Source organism: Phocoena sinus, chromosome 10, assembly GCF_008692025.1.
Source record: "Phocoena sinus isolate mPhoSin1 chromosome 10, mPhoSin1.pri, whole genome shotgun sequence".
Lineage (NCBI taxonomy): Eukaryota > Metazoa > Chordata > Mammalia > Artiodactyla > Phocoenidae > Phocoena > Phocoena sinus.
Genome location: NC_045772.1, coordinates 85844981 through 85864061, shown reverse-complemented (window position 1 = coordinate 85864061; position 19081 = coordinate 85844981).

Below are 19081 nucleotides of genomic sequence, written 5' to 3'. Positions count from 1 at the left end.
TCACATGGATCTGGGCAGGGTATCGGCAACAACTTTCTATATCCCATAAGCTCCCTGAAGTGCAAGAGGTATTTTCAATACTATGAAATTTAATTTCTAAGAATAATAGTGTTTATTCAAGAATATGCGTTTAGACTTCATACTTTGAATACCTGCCACAGCTATCTCTCTCCTGAGGCTGGAGCAACTTTCTCCACACTTCCCAACTGCTAGAGGGAGAAATAGGGACTCTTTAAGCTACAAGTCATGATGGTAGCTCCAGTATCTTGGCACAGAATGTCCGAGAAGGAAGATAGCAGAAAGGTGAAAATCTTTGGGGAGCCAGATAATAGTGACTTTCGGGTGCTAGTGAGGAGCTAGAGAATGACTTTCTGATTCCCTGGTTATTCTTCTGTTATTTTTCCCCTCTTTGCTTGTCTTTCCTGCTTTTCTAACCATCTGTTGCCTCCTCACAGGACTTCTCCGTGGTTTTCTATGGAACAGAAGAGTGACATACTTTCTTCCTTTTCCTTTTCCTTAAGTAAATATACAAACCTTTTGAGGGTTGTCTCAGACTTTCATTCTCCTAACTAAGCTCCTGTTTTTCATTTGGACTGTGTATTAAGAAATCAAAACGAACTAAAAGCAAAGAAAAAATTATTTTCACATAGTAAAGTGTACAAAAATTTGAAGTTATGCAAATCTAGGTTCTAATCTATCTTGGCTGTATTAATTGTTGATTGTATCACAAATAGTGATTAGAACTATTATTATTACAGTACATAGATACAGGGATAAAGTTCTGGGAGGGGCTACAAAGAGAAATATAAAAATCAAATATTTTTTTAATCCCACTTAGTTAATTTTATGGTTTTGTCTTTTACTATGGTAAAAAACACATAACATAAAGTTTACCATCTTAAACATTTTTAATTGTACAGTTCAGTAGAGTTATGTATATAGACATTTTTGTGAAACAGATCCCCAGAACATTTTCTTGCAAAGCCGAAAGTCTGTACCAATTGAACGACAACTCTTTTTTTTCCCCTCCCCCTAATGCTGGTAACCACCATTGTACTTTCTGTTTCTTATGAATTTGACTACTTTAGCTACCTCGTATAAAAGGAATCATATGGTATTTGTCTTTCTGTGACTGGCTTGTTTCACTTAGCATAATGTCCTCAGTGTTCATCCATGTTGTAGCATGTGACAAGATTTCCTTTCTTTTTAAGGCTGAACAATATTCCATTGTATGTATATACCACATTTTCTTTATCCATCTATCTGTCGATGGACATTTGTATTACTTCCACCTCTTGGCTATTGTGAATCGTGCTGCTATAAACATGCATGTGGAAATATCTCTTCAGTTTTTTCAGTTCTTTTAGATATATAGCCAGAGTGGGATTGCTGGATCATATGGTAGTTTTATTTTTAACTTTCTTAGGAACTTCCATACTGTTTTACATAGGAGTTGCACAATTTTACAATTGCAGCAACAGTGCACAATGGTTCCAATTCCTCCATAGTCTTACCAGCACTTTTTACTTTTTCTATATAGTAGCCATCCTAATGGGTGTCAGGTGGCATCTAATTATGGTTTGGATTTGCATTTCTTTAGTGATTAGAGACATTGAGAAACTTTTAATGTATTTATTGGCCATTTGTATATCATCTTTGGAGAAATTTCTATTCAAGTCCTTTGTCCATTTTTTTTTTTTTTTGCGGTATGCAGGCCTCTCACTGTTGTGGCCTCTCCCGTTGCGGAGCACAGGCTCCGGACGCGCAGGCTCAGCAGCCATGGCTCACGGGCCCAGCCGCTCCGTGGCATGTGGGATCTTCCTGGACCGGGGCATGAACCTGTGTCCCCTGCATCAGCAGGTGGACTCTCAACCACTGCGCCACCAAGAAAGCCCAGCCCTGTCCATTTTTTAATCAGGTTATTTTATTTTATTGTTGATGACTTGTAACAGTTCCTTATATATTCTGGATAGTCACCCCATATCCAGACATGATTTGCAAACATTTTCTACCATTCCTTAGGTTGCCTTTTCACTCTGTTGATTGTGTCCTTTGATGTACAAATGTTTCAGGTTTGATGTAATCTCATTAATCTGTTTTTGCTTTTGTTGCTATACTTTTGGTATCATACCCAGGAAAACATTACAAAATCCAAGACCATGAAGATTTTCCCCCATGTTTTCTACTAGGAGCTTTATAGTCTTGGGTCTTCCATCTAGATTTTTCAACCATTTTGAGTTAATTTGTGTATATGGTGCAAGATAAGTGTCTAGCTTCATTTTTTTTTTTTTTTTTTTGCATGTGGATATCCAGTTTCCCAGCACCATTTGTTGAAAAGACTGTCTTTTCCTCCATTTAGTGGACTTGGCACCCTTGTTGAAGATCATTTGACTATATACATGAAGGTTTATTTCTGGGCTTGCTATTCTATTCTATTTGTCTATATGTTTGTCTTTATGCCAGTACCATACTATTTTGGTTATGGAAGCTTTGTAATATAGTTTGACATCAGGAAGTGTAATGCCTCCAGCTTCGTTCTCCTTGCTCAAGATTGCTTTGGCTACTCAGGGTCTTTTGTAGTTTCATATGAATTTTAGGATTATTTTTTCCTATTTCAGTAAAAAAGTACGCCATTGGGATTTTTATAGGGGTTGCATTGAATCATTGCTGTGGATAGTATGCGCATTTTAACAAAATTAATTCTTCCAGCCCATGAATACAAGATGTATCTCTATTTTTGTCTGCTTTAATTTCTTTCAGCAATGTTTTATAGTTTTCAGTGTACAAGTTTTTCAACTCCTTGGTTAGTTAGGTTTATTACTAAGTATTTTATTCTTTTGATGTTATTGTAAATGAAATTATTTTATTAATTTCCTTTTTGGATTGTTCATGTATGGAAATGCAACTGAGTTTTGTGTTGTTGATTTTGTATTCTGTAGTTTTCTCTTTTCTTTGTTATCAAGGTAATGCTGGCCTCATAGATGAATTTGAAAGTGTTCCCTCTTCTTCAGTTTTTGGAAAGAGTTTGAAAAGGATTGGTGTTAATTCTTTAAATATTTGGTAGAATTTTCCAGTGAAGCCACCTTGTCCAGAGACTTTTCTCTGTTGGAAGGTTTTTGATTATTGATTCAACCTTACCAGTTGTTGGTCTGTTTAGATTTTCTATTTCTTCATGATTCAGTCTTGGTAAGATGTGTGCTTCTAGGGATCTATCCATTTCTTCTAGGCAATCTAATTAATTGGCATAGAATTGTTCATAGTATTCTCTTATAATCCTTTTTATTTCTATGGCATTGGTTGTAATGTCCCCTCTTTTGTTCCTGATTTTAATTGTTTAGTCTTTATTTTTTTTAATTGTTTAGCCTTTTCTCTCTCTCTCTCTCTCTCTCTCTCTCTCTCTCTCTCATTAATCTGAGGGTTTGTCAATTTAATAGACAGAAAATTTAATTAGCTTCATTGATTTTATTCTATTGTTTTTCTATTCTCTACTTCATTTATCTCTGCTCTAATTTATTATTTCTATACATCTTCTAGTTTGGGGTTTAGTATGTTTTTATTTCTCTTGCTTCTTGAGGTTTAAAGTTAGGGTCTGATTTTAGATCTTTCTTGTTTTTTAATGTACCCATTTATAGCTATAGACTTTCCTCTTAGTACTTCTTTTCCTGCATATCATAAGTTTTGGTATACTTTTTTTTTTTAATTTTTATTTGTCTCAAGGTATTTCTAATTTCTCTTCTTTTTTGTTGTTTAAGATTGTGTTGTTCAATTTCCAGTTTTTCCTTCTGCAGTTGGGTTTCATTCCATTGTGACCAGAAAAAAATACTTTGTATGATTTAAATCTTGAATTTGTTAAGACTTATTATTTGGTCTTGCATGTCTATCCTGGAGAATGTTCCATGTTCACTTGAGAAAAATATATATTCTGCTGCTGTTGGAGGGAGTCTTTTGTATATATCTGTTAGGTCCAATTGATCTATAATGTTGTTCAAGTCCTTCATTTTCTTATTGATCTTCTGCCTGTTTTTTTTATCCATTATTGAAAGTGAGACATTTACATCTCCTGCAATTCTTATGTTGTTGTCTATTTCTCCCTTTAGTTCTGTCATAGTTTGCTTCACATACTTAGGAGCTCTGAGGTTTGGGCATAAATATTTATAATTATTATATCTTTTTGGTGAATTGACTCTTTGTTATTATATAATGTCCTTCTTTGTCTCTGGAACAGTTTTACATGAAGTCTATTTTTTCTGATATTAATATGGCCACCCTTTTTCTTTCTTGTTTACCATTAGTATGCAATATCTTTTTACATCTTTTTACTTTCAGCCTACGTGCGTTCTTAGATCTAAAGTGGGTCTCTTGTAGACAGCATGTAATTGGATCATGTTTTGTTATCTATTCAGCCAATTTATGTCTTCTGATTTATATTTAAATATATTACTTTATAACATTAAAATATATTTACTTTATATTTAAATTAATTATGGATAAGGAAGAACTTACTATTGCCATTTTGTTGTCTGTATGCCTTGTAGCTTTTTTGTCCTTTCTTTCTTCTCTTACTGTCTTCCTTTGTGTTTTCCTCTCATATTCTGTTTTGTATATTCTATAGATACTTTCTTTGTTACCATTGCAATTACATAAAATGTCTTAAAGTTTTAGAATTCTATTTTAAATTAATAAGAAATTAACTTCCATTGCATACAAAAACTCTTCTCCTTTAGAGCTCCACCCCCTAACTTGATGTTATTGGTGTCACAAATAACATTTTTATATATTGTATACCAGTTAACATAGTTAATTTTTTGTAGTTATAGTAACTTTTTGTGCTTTTGTCATTTAAATTCTATGCACCAAAATTACTGAAATACAGATTCATGTATTTGCTTTTACTAGAGAACTTCATATTTTAATGTGGCTTTAAGTTGCTGTCTACCAATATTTTGTTTCAACTTGAAGGACTCCCTGTAGCTTTTATTGTAGAGCAGGTCTAGTAGTAAGGAACTCCTTCAGCTTTTGTTTACCTGGGAAACTCTTAGCTTCTCCTTTATTTTTGAAGTATAGTTTTTCCGGTCATAGTATTCTTGTTTGACAGATTTTTGTTGTTGTTATTCAACACTTTGAATATATCATCCTACTACCTCTGGCCTGCAAGGTTTCTTTTAACAAATCCCCTGATAATTATATGGACATTCTCTTTCTGTGACAAGTTGCTTATGTCTGCTGCTTTCAAGATCCTTTCTTTGTTTTTGATGTTAAGCAGTTTGATTATGTGCCTCATTGTAGTTCTCTTTGGGTTTATCCTCACTGGAGATTTTTTGTTTGTTTGTTTTTAATATTTCCATTGGATACTTTTTAATAGTTTCCGTCTCTGTTGATATTCTCATTTTGTTCATACATAATTTTCCTGATTTCTTTTCATTGTCTACTTATATTCTCTTTTAGCTCATTGAACATTATTTTGACAATTATTTTAAATTCACTGTCAGCTCAAAGATCTGCATTTTTTTAGCGTTGGTTTCTGGAGTTTTATTTTGTTCCATTGATGGAGCCATGTTTCCCTGTTTCCTTTGTGCTCCTCAATCGTTTGCTGAGATTTGGGCATTTGAAGAAAACAGCTACCTCTCCTAGTTTTTGCATACTGGCTTCTTACAGGAGAAGACCTTCAGCAATCAACCTAGCTAGAGGTTCCAGGACCTTTCAAACATTTTCTGATCTTACTCTCCTTGGCATTTGCATGTGGAACTGTAGCTCTAATGTGCCTGGTTGCTAGCCTATTTTCAGCAGCTTCCAAATTATGCCATCAGTCCAGTCAGTACTTGTAGTCAGGAGAGACAGAAACCAGTCTCTCAGGCAGCCCCCAGACAAGCTAGAACCTTGGCTGCATGGTCCACTCTTCTGTTTCTGTCCAGAGAGAGAAGTACCATTATGGGAGACTTCCTCTCTGTTGCACCACACCAGCATCATGCTACATTGGGGGAGGGGCGTGGACTGGCATGCAAAACTCACAAGATTTCCTACCTACCCGTTTTCCTGAATCTCTTCTTGGCTTTACATTGGCCTGGATGATGTAGCTTCTCACCTGGTCTCTAGACTTCTCACAGAAGTATTCTGGTCTGTATATCACTGTTAACTCAGTGTCTCTGTGAAGGAAGGAGGGCCTGGGGCTTCTTTGTTTCCCATCTTGCTTATGTCATTGTATGGGATTGCCTTTTGTATAGTGAATGACCACCCCAAATTGATTTGTTTTTTTAAATCCCTGTTGTTATAAGTTTATTTTTCTTAACACTGAATACGTTTTCATGGAAGTTCCATTGACTCCTGCTCTTTGTGTCTCTCTGAGGAACCTAAACCTGTATTAATATTAGTGTCTTAGCATAGTGCCTTCCCAGCACATTTATCTGTTTGCTTTACATATTGGAAGCTACAAGTGAAGTAACTAGCCAGTAACCTCTATGTCAAGCTATACTTTCCACCCATTTGGGAAAACCTCTCTTGCATTAAATTTACAACTGCAAAATATGTTTTTAAACAATTGCTTAAATGCAAAATATGTTTGTTTTTAAACAATTGTTAAACAATTGCTTAAATATGTTTTTAAACAATTGCTTAAAAACATGCAAACATTTTTATTGAGCTATTTTTCAAGCATTATTACAGTCTGTCTCATTATTTTATAAATAGATACAGTTATGGGTGAGGTGATAGATTCCTTGTTAAGTACTTGCCAAAACTTATCTGGTATCTCAGCTACCAGTTGGCAAATCGTAGATCATTAAGTGGTTTGCCCAGACCCTGAAAAAATGTGGGTAGCTTACAGAAGAAGCTATTTTGACAACATACTGTTTTTTCTTAATGCCTTGAAATGAATAAACCCTGAATTCTGTGAATATAGAGCATAAAGTAAGACAACCCTTGCTTCTGAAAATCTTTTCTGTCAAGAAAACACCACCTTCCTTTCAGCCTGTCCCAGTGTAGTTGAAGGGGTGCTGCAATTTTTATATGGGAACTACTTTATTTTTCTCTTTGCTCATGAGAAGAATGGATTTATACTTGTTCTTCCTTTTGGTTATTATTCCAACCAAGATGCCTTGAGTAAATTTTCCAAGAAGATGGAGCACTAGAGGATTTTTTCCTATATAGATCTGGGGGTCTGTTTATTTGTTTAGAGTTTGTGTCTAGGGTGTCTGGAGAGTGATTAGGAAAGTTAGTCTATGAATCTGGACACAGAACTTTATGGGGTCCGCTCTCATTCTCCATTCTCCTCTTCTGCTTCTGCCCTGTAACTGACACCAGCAGAAGCAGCAGGGCTGGCCTGGCGTTCCCGACAGATTCTGTCTTGCACAGGTTGCCATTCTCCAGCCTAGGCTGCTTCATCTGACACGTTGAGTCACCTTGAAATTGTCACTAGGGAGCCTGTTCTCACCATGTTTCCAGACAAGGTGTCCAATCTCAATGTAAATATATTTGGTAAGCATCCTGGTCAAAATGATTTTTTCATGACCTCAGATGGAGAACAAGACTGTATTTGTAGAGACTAGTGGAAGTCTGGCTCCAGAAATGGAGTGATTATTTACGAGGTGTAAACTCAATGGTCTGGTGAGTGTGTCCTAAGTGAGATAGTGGCCTAGTCTAATTTTCTCCACTATTTTCTTATTCACTCTGTTCCTTTTTTCTTTTCGCACCTTGTCTTTCCCTTCCCCTCCCCCACTCTCCAGATGCAAGGATTTCTGAGGATGGTGAGATTATGGCTTACATCCATGTTTTTATAGCCTTCCTCTTTGGCCTTTTAAGAAGGTGAAGCCAGATGCTTCAAAGTTGTGCTTATGGTGTTTCCCTTCCAGTTACAAAGCTCCTTTTCTGCAGTTTTATTTCCTTAGCTGGGTGGCTAAGAAAAGTCAAAAAACTAACTAATGCAGAGAATTGTGTTAGGGACTGAGATAACATAAGGTGTTATCACTCAAGGGGTATTTACACCTTAGTTGTCGGTGCAAGAGAGACCTGGTTCCTAACCAAAGGCAAGCACGGCAAATTCCTGCTGAGTTTTTAGTGTTTTGAAGAAGGAGATGAAGAAGAAGAAGAAAGAGAAGGAGAAGGAGGAGAAGGAGAAGAGGGGGAGGGGGGGAGGGAGAGGGAGAAGAGGAGGAGGAGTTCTAGGGTGACAACAGGTCCCACATTTACATAAGGTAACTCCAGACTCATGTTCTGCCCAGTCCAGTTGCCTTGTTGTTTGCAGTAAGTTTACCTATCACACTGCTTCACACCCACCCACAGTCCATAGAACCACCTGAGTTTCTTTTCACTTTACGGGTGTTGTTACCTCTGTCACCTCCGGGGTACTGAAAGTAAAGGTTTCCTTTAACTTTACCCATAAGAGGACTCTTAGAGCTGATCCAAGTCCCTCTGGGGCCCTGAAAGTAAAGAGGATGCAGTAGTGTAGGTGGCATTGAGCAGTTCTCAACTCGGATTTTGACTAGTGGGGGGGGTGGGCAGGAGGTAAGAAGGGTTACAATGTATCAGTCTTCCTACTTTTATTTTAAAAAATAAAAAAAGCTTTAATGATGTGAATCATTTGATGTTAGCTGAGTGTAAGTTGTAACTTTCATCTTTCCAGACACGTTCTAGAATAAGATTCCACAGTGTAAGAAGCTTCCCTTGAGCCTGAGATGGAAATAAGGTCATTTTCCCAGGGGAGTAACCCATGGAGCAAGCGTTTTAAATAAACAAACTGCCTGATTCTGACTTGAAATGAGCAGTAGTTATTGAGATTTACTGCAACTGACTTTGGACCTCATACAAATGTTGAATTAAGACAGACTTCTTATTAACTAAAATGGAGTCTGCCTTTTGGCAGATGCAATAGAAAAGCTCCTTTTCCCAGATTCTGGGAGATTCAATTGCCCTCTCACCCCCAAGATGGGTCACTAAGCATCGTAACAGGAGAAGCAAGTACTTTCTGTAAGCGTTGTATAAGTGGTCTGATTTCAAAACTCATAAAACAAAGTAGCACAATTCATTTATAATGGGAAAAATTGGGACAGCCTTTCAAGCCAGTTTAAAAATATAGCAACTCACAGTTAAAGTCACTTCATATATATGACATGATTTAAATCGTGTAATATATATGATGTATTTAATTGTGATAAATATGGTGTGATTTTAATATTTCTGCCCTTTTCCCCCCCAACAACTATATTGTACAGTGGAAGGATACTGGGAGCCAGGTGAGTTAACTTGACCCTCTTTTAAACAACTTCACCTTTAGGATGTTCACCTACAAAATGAAGAGAGTTGCTTTTTTAATGTTAACATTCTAAGAATCTATAACTCTTCATTCTTCTATGGCAGATGAAAAATAGCTCAGCATTTTTAAGGAGGCTCAGCTCTCTTATGCCTGCCCTGCTAGAAATATTTAAATATAAGGATGTGAAAATGATGTGATCCAGGCTCAATTTCCAGCCATAAAATAATTGAGGATTTGGAAGTGGAGGAATATTGGCTTGCTTTAGAGAAATGAACAGACACAGAATAGAGAGGGAATGACCAAGAGTGCAAGCCTATATCTCACTAGGACCATGGCAAAGTGACCACTTTTAAAAAAAATGTGAGCTCAAGATGGAATATGGTAGGATGCAGATGAAGTGGAACCAGTACTGGATCAACTACAGGAGTCCTGAATTATCAACCTAAGTTGATGGTGAGGGGAAGGCTTTAGAAAAACACCCATCTAACACTCTTCTCAGTCTTAGATGTGTAAGAGGATGCATAGAGGGACTTTCTCCTCACCCAGAATTGGCAACTGGGGCTAACCCTGGGGTCAAAGAGTGCAACTTACCCCATGTATCCTGTTGATTGACGGGAAACCTATAGCCTCTTCACCCAACCTGTCCCTAGCATTTATAAGGGATGACAGAACTTGCCTCTCACGGTTAGCTACAGCCTCAAATCTTCCTGCATTTTCTGTGCCTGTATAAGAAGACTCTGGGAAGAAGGGTAATGGTTAAAGTCATGTGTCATCATTTGAATGGGGAGTTCTGTGGCTTTTCCTCTCATTCCCTATGAGACAAGGCTCTAAGAGATTCACTCATAAAGTTAACGGATGCCTGAAAAATATAAGGACGGCTCTTTCACTCTCTGGATGGATGTTTACTAAACTGTAGTTCTTACAGGTCCTCTCAGTATAGAGAGGGTAGCCAACTTTTTGATAAAGCTTTACTTGTGTTCCCTGGAGTTTGCAAGCCCTATATGAATATGAAGACTAATGTCTGTTTGTCATTTGGACAATTCTGAAAGTATGAGCCTTGCTAGAATTGATGGTGACGACAGAGTGAAGAGATTGTGATATAATATCCCTGGGAAAATGAGGGAAACACCTCACCCCAGACAAGATACAGAAGAGGATCTCAGTTCTTTCTGAACCTCCAAGTGAAGGAGCAGGGATAAAGGGTAGGGCAGGAAGAAGGGGGTGTTCCAGTCTTACCCAAGGGGAACTAGGGCAGGTCAACTTTAAGACGGCATCCAATGATCTCAGCATCCTAGTATTCACAACCTTGACTCTCTTTTAACCAACAGAATAAGGCAAAGGTGATGGAATGTCACTTCCAGGATTTTGTTATTAAGATTGTAATTTACATCTTGCTAGCTGACTCTCTTTATTGCCTTCTTGGCCTGCATGCTTTGATGAAGCATGCAACCATGTTGGGAGACCCATGTGGCAAGGAACTGAGGGCGGCCATGGGCCGACCATCAGCTAGGAACTGAGGCCCTCAATCCAACAGGTCACAAGCATCCGAATGCTGCCCACAGCCACGTGAGCTCGGAAGCAGATTCTTTCCCAGTTAAGTGTTTAGATGAGATTTCTTTGAGCCTCATGAGAGACCTTGAAGCGGAGGCCCTAGCTTAGACACTGTGAGATAATAAATGTATGTTGTGTTTTAAGCCATTAAGTTTGTGGTAATTGTTACACAGCAATAGATATCCAATACAGAGACAGTGAAAGCATGGCCACTGGCAAAGGATGAATGGAAGGTGGGAAGACCCTCACTGAGCGAAGCTAAAATCACCCCAAGAAAAATACATACACATATTCATGGAGACCATAACATTGGGAGAGGCTACTAGCAACACATGGAAACATACTGGGTACCAGTTACATAAGGTATTTTCTACCATCTCTCTTACTCCCACTTGTCTCCCTGATACCCATGATGTCAAAAATGAAGAGGGAGGAGAAGTCCCAAAGATAGGCCATTCCTTGAAGGTGAGGGAGGGGGAGGAGAATGAAAAGAAGGGGCCACATCCCCCCATTCACTTCAAATCCCCTGAGCCACAGCCTTGCCAGTGGTAGGAGAGTAGAAGTTTTTCCTCTGATACGTGATTAAAATTTTAAATGAACATAGTTTTCGGAAGCTGCTCGAGCATTCATTAAGAGATTTTCTACACAACCGGAAAGGGAAATTTGACAGAATCTACATAGGACAGTGCTTGGAAGATAATTAATCTGTTTCATATATATACTATATACCTCCACCAAGTTTAGACTCTTCATTAAATGGGTAATGCATGACCACAGCCAAGGAGTCTGAGGCTCTGGAAATTGGAGGATGCCTTGGGAAAGGAGTTTTAGTCTCTGAACTGTAACAAAATGCATCAATGCCTGAGAAGCACCAAGAACTATCTTTGTCCACTGATATGCAACCAACTGATATAACATGGAAAATCCTAAATGTTTCACAGCAGTTTGTCAATACCTGCATGTAACCTCTCATGAAACCTGACTGGGATATTTCTTGAGTCATATATACCTGAATCAAGTCAGGATGTTAAATCGTCTTAAAATATGATTTGAAAAGGACATAATGACTCAAAGAGACTTGTTTTTCTTTCTCTGTCACTTCAATACTATTGATCTTTCTTATCCTTTGAAGAGTTCTCCTATTTTAGGGTTTCTGTGATAAATTTTCCAGGTTTTTCCCTTGCCTTTCTTACACTTCTTTTCTTTTTTTTTTAACAGACTTTTCCCTCTTTTTGTCTCTCTAAAGTTTAGCAAATTTTCTTCCTGGCTCTACTTAGTATTCTCTCTTCTCTAGCAGGACTGGTCAAATTTGAGTTGTCAATGCAGATGCCACCCAAACATACACACACACATTTATTCCTCATCTTCCATTTTTTGAATGATGAAAAAACCCAACACAAATGATAGTTACTTTTCTTTGATCCCCTACTGCCCCTGGCTTTCTTCTCAGTAAATTTCAAAATATCAGAGATTTTCCCTCTCACAATGTCCTGTGCGTCTGTCTTTTTTTACACTCTTCTTACTCTAATCCTAGTAGAAGCCCTCATTACCTGTTGCCTAGGCTGGTACAATTACCTCCAATCTGACCTTTATGCCTCTCTGTTCTCAAAACAGTCCAACATATTGTTAATAAAACTGTTTTCATAAGTGAAACCATGATCACATCCCTTGTTTAAACTTTCTCTTTCCTTCTAAATTAAATCCATACTCCTCACCCCAAAACTCAAAGCCTAATATGACCCAATAGGGTCATATTAGGGTCATAATATGATCCTAATCTACTTTCTGAATTCATCTCTGTCCTCTTTCTCATTTATTTCCTCCATAAAGACTTCAACTTATCCCTTCTTGCTGTTCTCTAGCAAGCCACGTTCTTTTTTTTTTTTTAAATTTTGTTTTAGGCTGCATTGGGTCTTTGCTGCACGCGGGCTTTCTCTAGTTGCGGCAAGCGGGGCCTACTCTTCGTTGCAGTGCGCGGGCTTCTCATTGCGGTGGCTTCTCTTGTTGCAGAGCACGGGCTCTAGGAGTGCGGGCTTCAGTGGTTGTGGCACGTGGACTCAGTAGTTGCGGCGCTCGGGCTCTAGAGTGCAGGCTCAGTAGTTGTGGCACAGGGGCTTAGTTGCTTCGCGGCATGTGGGATCTTTCCAGACCAGGGCTCGAACCTGTGTCCCCTGCTTTGGCAGGCGGATTCTTAACCATTGCGCCGCCAGGGAAGTCCGCAAGCCCCATTCTTTTCCACTTTGCTAACAGCTACCAGAATAAACTCTAAATATATATAAATTAGATGGTGACGATCCCTGCCCATGTCCTTTCAGTGTCTCCCCATTCCTTCTAGAGTAAAAGTGGAGGCCTTTTGTGCTCTGACTCTTCAATCCCTCCTCCCCCCAGGCATATGGCCTTTTTCTTATTACTCGGAACATGCCCTGTCTCAAGCTTTTGTCCTTCTCATTGCCTTTCCTCTGGCAACTTCTTGTCCTACAGGTTTCAATTGAAATTGGAGTTTGGGATTGACATATACACGCTACTGTATATAAAATAGATAACCAACAAGGACCTACTATATAGCACAAGGAACTATACTCAGTGTTCTGTAAGACTGAGTAATAACCTATAAGGGTAAAGAATCTCCTAACACAACACTGTAAATCAACTATGCTCCAATAAAATTTTTGAAAATAAAATAAATAAGTAAAAATAAAGATTTCACGTTTTCAGAGAGGGTTTCCTACCTCATCCCACCTAAAGAATTGCCGTGGCCTACCCAGTCATTCATATCACTTTGTTTATTTTCTGCACTACTTTTTACCTCTAGCTGAAATTATCTGTGGTTAAAAAAACTTTTTTGGTTACTTTTTGTTGCTTGTTCTTCTTCACAACACTGTAAAAGCCACGAAGCCAGGGACCTTGTCTATCTCGCTCACAGCTGTGTTCCCAGCATTTAGCAGAATCATACCATCTTGCTTAATAAATATATGTTGAATGAGTTAATGCCACTTATTCTGCATTGGTTGTACTCCTTGCCATCTCTGCCTGTTGAAATAATGCCCATCATTTAAGCCCATCTCGAAGTCTTCCCTCTCTTTTGTCTTGATATCTGAATGTTATTCCCACCCTCAAGTTTTTACATAGTCTTTTGTTTGCACACCTCTTATGGCCCTGCCAGGTTCTGCCTTGTTATTTTAAACCTTCTACCATCTCTTCATTGGATTACAATTTTCTTTAGCAATGAGGTTTTGTTATGTTCATGCTTACATCTGATTACTGTGCCAAAACAATTGTAGTTATATACATAGTTGACATGTTGAATTAAAAGGCAAAAAATAACGCTAAAGTTTCACAAATGATTTCCTAATTCTGTTGGTTTTAGGGCTTAGAGGACGTCTGTGTCTCTGGAGCTAATTATTCATAGAGGATTTTTTTTTTTTTATACTCATCAGTGGTACCAATTAATAGTTGTAAAGGCAGATAATGTAAGCCACATCATTTTAAGGAAAAATCAAGTATAACATTTTTTCCCTTTTTGTTTTTGTAGTAAAATAATTGGTTCCATGGATATGGACATCTAATAGGTCTAAAGGAGCCATAATGGGAAGTTGACTTGAATTTAAAAAGTAGGAGTAAGTAAATAGGATTTGACTACCCTACCAAAAATTAAAATATCAAAACTATTTTCAAGTATAATTTGTTAGAATTCCATTAGTGCCTGTTTGTAGCAGTGCCTCTCTTACGCTGATATAATTCATTCTATTTCTGCCATTTTTCACTCTGTTTTATTTTTTGTACTCTTGACTTTAACTGGATTCACTGACTAGTCTTACCTCTTGGTGGTCTGGACATTCTTCACACTGTTTTTATTCTAATCTCCTTGTTGTTACATTATAGTTTTAGCAAATATATATATAATTTTCTATTCTATAAGTATTTCTGATTACCACTAAGGATGAGCATTACCATGGCTGTGGCAATAATAATTTTTGGAGCATACTGATGACATTAAGAGGTTGTTGGTGGTTTTGTTCTAGGTGTGATAATTTATTTTAAAGGTTCCTTATCATTTAGATATGTAATAAAATATTTACAGGTAAAAGCATATAATGCTGGGAGTAATTCAAAACAATCAGAGAAAGAGAAAGGGAATTCTAGGGGGGCAAAAGAGGAAAAAAGATTGGTCATGAGTTGGTCATTGTTGAGGTAGGTGATAAATATATGGAGTTTATTATATTATTCTCTCCACTTCTGCATGTTAGAAATTTTCTCTAATAAAAGATTAAAAAGAGAAAAGAGTCACAGTTTCCCCCAATAAAATACAATTGGTTTTGATGGTGGTTTGCAAAAGGAAGTCAGGGACAGAATCATTTTATTTTGAATAAACACACAGAAAATCTTTTATTCAAAGGCCAGACATGTTATTTAAATTTGATAAATTCTGCATGTTTGCTGAACACTTCTTCTTTGTTATATTTGCCATAGCTGCCACTCCGAGCATTCCAGATTAAGCTCTCTGTACGTCTTCTTCTGGATGTGGCCTCCATGATGACGCACATTTCCACAGCCACTGCACATCCTGGACAACCAGCTTGCTCTTCCTCTCAAATCCAGGATGATACCATTCAAGTGCAAAGACTAAAGTTGTGCCAGGAATCCTTTCTGCCTAATGGTAGTTCCACCTAAAATGGGAGTATCATAAGTTGAATTCTGTTCCTGGGTGACTTTTTTTTTGGTGAAGATTTAATGCCAATGTCAAAGTTAGGCCCTTTAGAGAATGCCAAAATTGGGATCTGTTAAAAAGTGTATCAACATGCATAATCTTTAAACATAAATTGTGACCCAATGTTAGGAAACTTCAAAGTGCATTGAATAAAACTTTAATTCAAATGCTACCCTCAACTGAGATCCTCTTCTTTTTCTCTCTATCACTTTGGTGGCCCAAGTCATCTGCAGGCCCAGAGCCCCCTTGGTCTCATGAGAGACCCGAGGTAGTAGATCCCCAGGTCCTCACAGTGCCAAGCATCGTCCGCAGAGCAGCCCACGTCTCTATAGCCCTGCACTATCCCCGTATCACTGTCTGCTCCTGCTTCTCTTTCCAGATTGTACTGTCTCTGAACTTTGGATATTTTCTGACCTCTGCTGCAGAACCTCTTGTCCAGCCACTCTGTTCCTTCTTTTGAGTGAATCTGGATCATACGTCTCAGCTCTGGTTAGTTTTCCCAGCAAATCCATTCCATCTTCTTTATATTTTCCAGAAATTCCTCAGGGTTCTTTCCCATTGATGAAAAGCTATCTTATTAATGGGACTGCACTAGATTAATTTTGATTTAAACTTTTTGTGTTTTGTTATTTTAGTGATAAAGGGATGAGCTAAAGGCAAAGCTTATCATTTTGAGTTAAAAATCCTACTCACACTCATTCAGTTTTCTAATGATTCTAATAATTTGATTTACAGTGTTATATTAGTTTCATGTGTACAGCATAGTGATTCGGTATTTTTATAGATCATACTCCATTAAAAGTTATTACAAGATAATGGCTATAATCCTTGTTGCTTATCTGTTACTTAGTAGTTTGTATTTCTTTTCTTTTTGGCCAAGATGCATGGCATGCGGCATCTTAGTTCCCTGACCACGGATTGAACCCAGGCCCCTGGCAGTGAAAGCACCAAATTCTAACCACTGGACCACCAGGGAATTCCAGTGTAGTCTGTATTTGTCTGTATTTCTTTCTTTTTTTTTTTTTTTGTATTTCTTAATCCCATACCCCTAACTTACCCTCCCCTCATTCCTCTCCACACTGGTAATCACTAGCTTATTTTCTATATCTGCGAGCCTGTTTCTGTTTTGCATACACATTCATTTGTATTTTTTTTTTAGATCCACGTATAAGTGATATCATACAGTATTTGTCTTTATCTAATTTATTTCACTAAGCAGCATAATATTCTCTAGGTCCATCCACTTTGCTCATTCTTTTCATTCTTTTTATGGCTGAGTAATATTCCAATTTACACACACACACAAACACACACACGTACCACATCTTCTTACGTCATCAGCCCGGTCAGAGCTGGTCTCCACCACCTATGTGTCTGGTCCATGGGAGGGGAAAGAAGGTACAGAAACATAAGCTCAGAGTTTTTTAAAATCAAGAATGGGAAGTGGTCCATTGACTTCTGTTCATGGGCCATTGGCCCCAAATCAGGCACATGGCCACAGCTAACAGAGACAGAGGAATGTGTTGGCTCTAGCTGAACAACTCTGTTGCTATGAAAGAAAGGATGAATGGATTTGGGGGAGGTAACTGTCAGGCTGCTTCACCATCTATTTTAGGCAAACACTGTGATAAGCCGTCTGGGGAAAGACAGTCTGAGGAGAGATGCATATGATATCCGAAAGTTATATAGTGCCAGATATTATGAAATAACCAATAAACACAGTCCACACTGTGGAGATAAAGAAGTAATTTAGACGGAGGATTTGAGAAGGCTTTGTAAAAGTAGTAATTTTGTTAGGCACAGAATTTCAAGCTCAGAGACTTGCAGACTTGTGTGGGAGAGTGAATAGGAGTGAAGCAGTCAGTGAACTTGAAGCATTATGTTATACATTGTAGTATTTTACACGTTGCACTATTCGAAGGGGTTAGGAGGCAAAGCTGTAAACGGTGCGTTGGGAATCAAACCGCAAAGAGCCTCGACTAGCATGCTTAAAGAGTGTAGACTTTTTCACCGGTCAACGGTGAGTAAGTGAAGACTCCTGAAAAATCTGTTAATATATCTATTAATAAGTGAAAAGTATATTTTAACTTCAGTTTTACAGGTAGCTGTTTTATTCTCCACTTTTCACTGTTTATTCAATACAAGCTGAAGTAGTCCAATAGTATGTGGAAATCCAGCCTTAATATTTTGTTTTCTCAAGTGATTAAAATAAACACTGTGAAAAATAAGAGTTTCATTTGAATTATGCCAGAGGGTGTTGGAGTTGGGGGAGGGGTGTCATACAGTACTGCCAAGAAAATCTCCATGAGAACCGGAACAACGATTGAAAATGAGTACTAATGAAGATAGAAATACTCTAAAATGAAATTGGGCTCTGAAGTTAAAGGCTGATTAAGATTTTCATGACTTAAACTTGAATCTGTGCAGTAAATTATCAAGGGGGCTGTAATTAGGGTCACTTCCTTCCTAGATCTCTGGGGAATTCCATCACCATTGATGAGAATTGTGCATAAAGATCATGGGAAGAGCATGGCCCTTGGGTTTCCTCTTAAACAGCCTGTAGGATTTGTTATGGTTATTTTAATGCACTGGTCCTTGGAGACACTAATTTCAGTTCTGCCTCTACTTTGGACATGGTGAAAAATGACAAAAGTTGTGGGTAGGAACCCCAAGAGATGCAGATATCTTTCATTCTTTCTTCTTTATCTATAATTATTTGATTATCTGTGAGGAAATTTCTTTTCCAAAAAATGCCAAATCTGGTAAACAACAGTAAAAAATAAAGACTCCAACCAATGGAGGGGAAAAAGTGCCGCCCCATGTTTACTAAGCGGCTAATAAATTCTCTGGGAGTTAGACTTTCTTTGGGAACTGAGGTCATCTCTTTAAGTCTCTGTTGGTTCTGAGACACCTGAGTGTTAAAAACACTTGACCAGATAGTTAGAAACATCTGAGTCCAGGGGACCAGGATTTTTACTCAGAGAAAGTCTTGAGCCAAGTGGCAAATGATGAGGAATTGTAGAATAAAACCGTGGGACTGGGATAATGTAAAGCAGGAAAAAAAGATAGCTCTAAAGATGAGCAGTGTTCTATTTTCTCACCCAGTTCTCCGCAAAACTCTTGTGGCACAACTCTGGATCTTCCGTTGCCTTCCCACGCTGCCCAGTAACGAAGGGTAGGTCTCGATTTTGATCATGCAATTCTGGCACCTAAGCCAGTTTCCTCTCCTGATGCTTTCCATCTCAAAGTATTTGGGTGCCGAATCAGCACCTAACCTGCTTATAAATTTCCGCTCCTCCATAAAGAGAAGAAACACACCTGGTTTTTTTTTTTTTGCCAGATGGTGAATGTCAGACATGTAGAAGTTCAATATATATTACTGGATAAATAAATTAATGACAGATACATGAAACCAGAAATATCCTCTGTAGGTAAAATGTTTCCCTTTACACTTTGTAGTATTCTACACGTTATACTATCTGACAACAGGCAGGTGGCCATGTATCAGATAAGCAGGAAAAGCAACTGGGTATGGGCATAAGTTTCTCTGCTGCAGAATTTTTTTTTTTATGATTTTT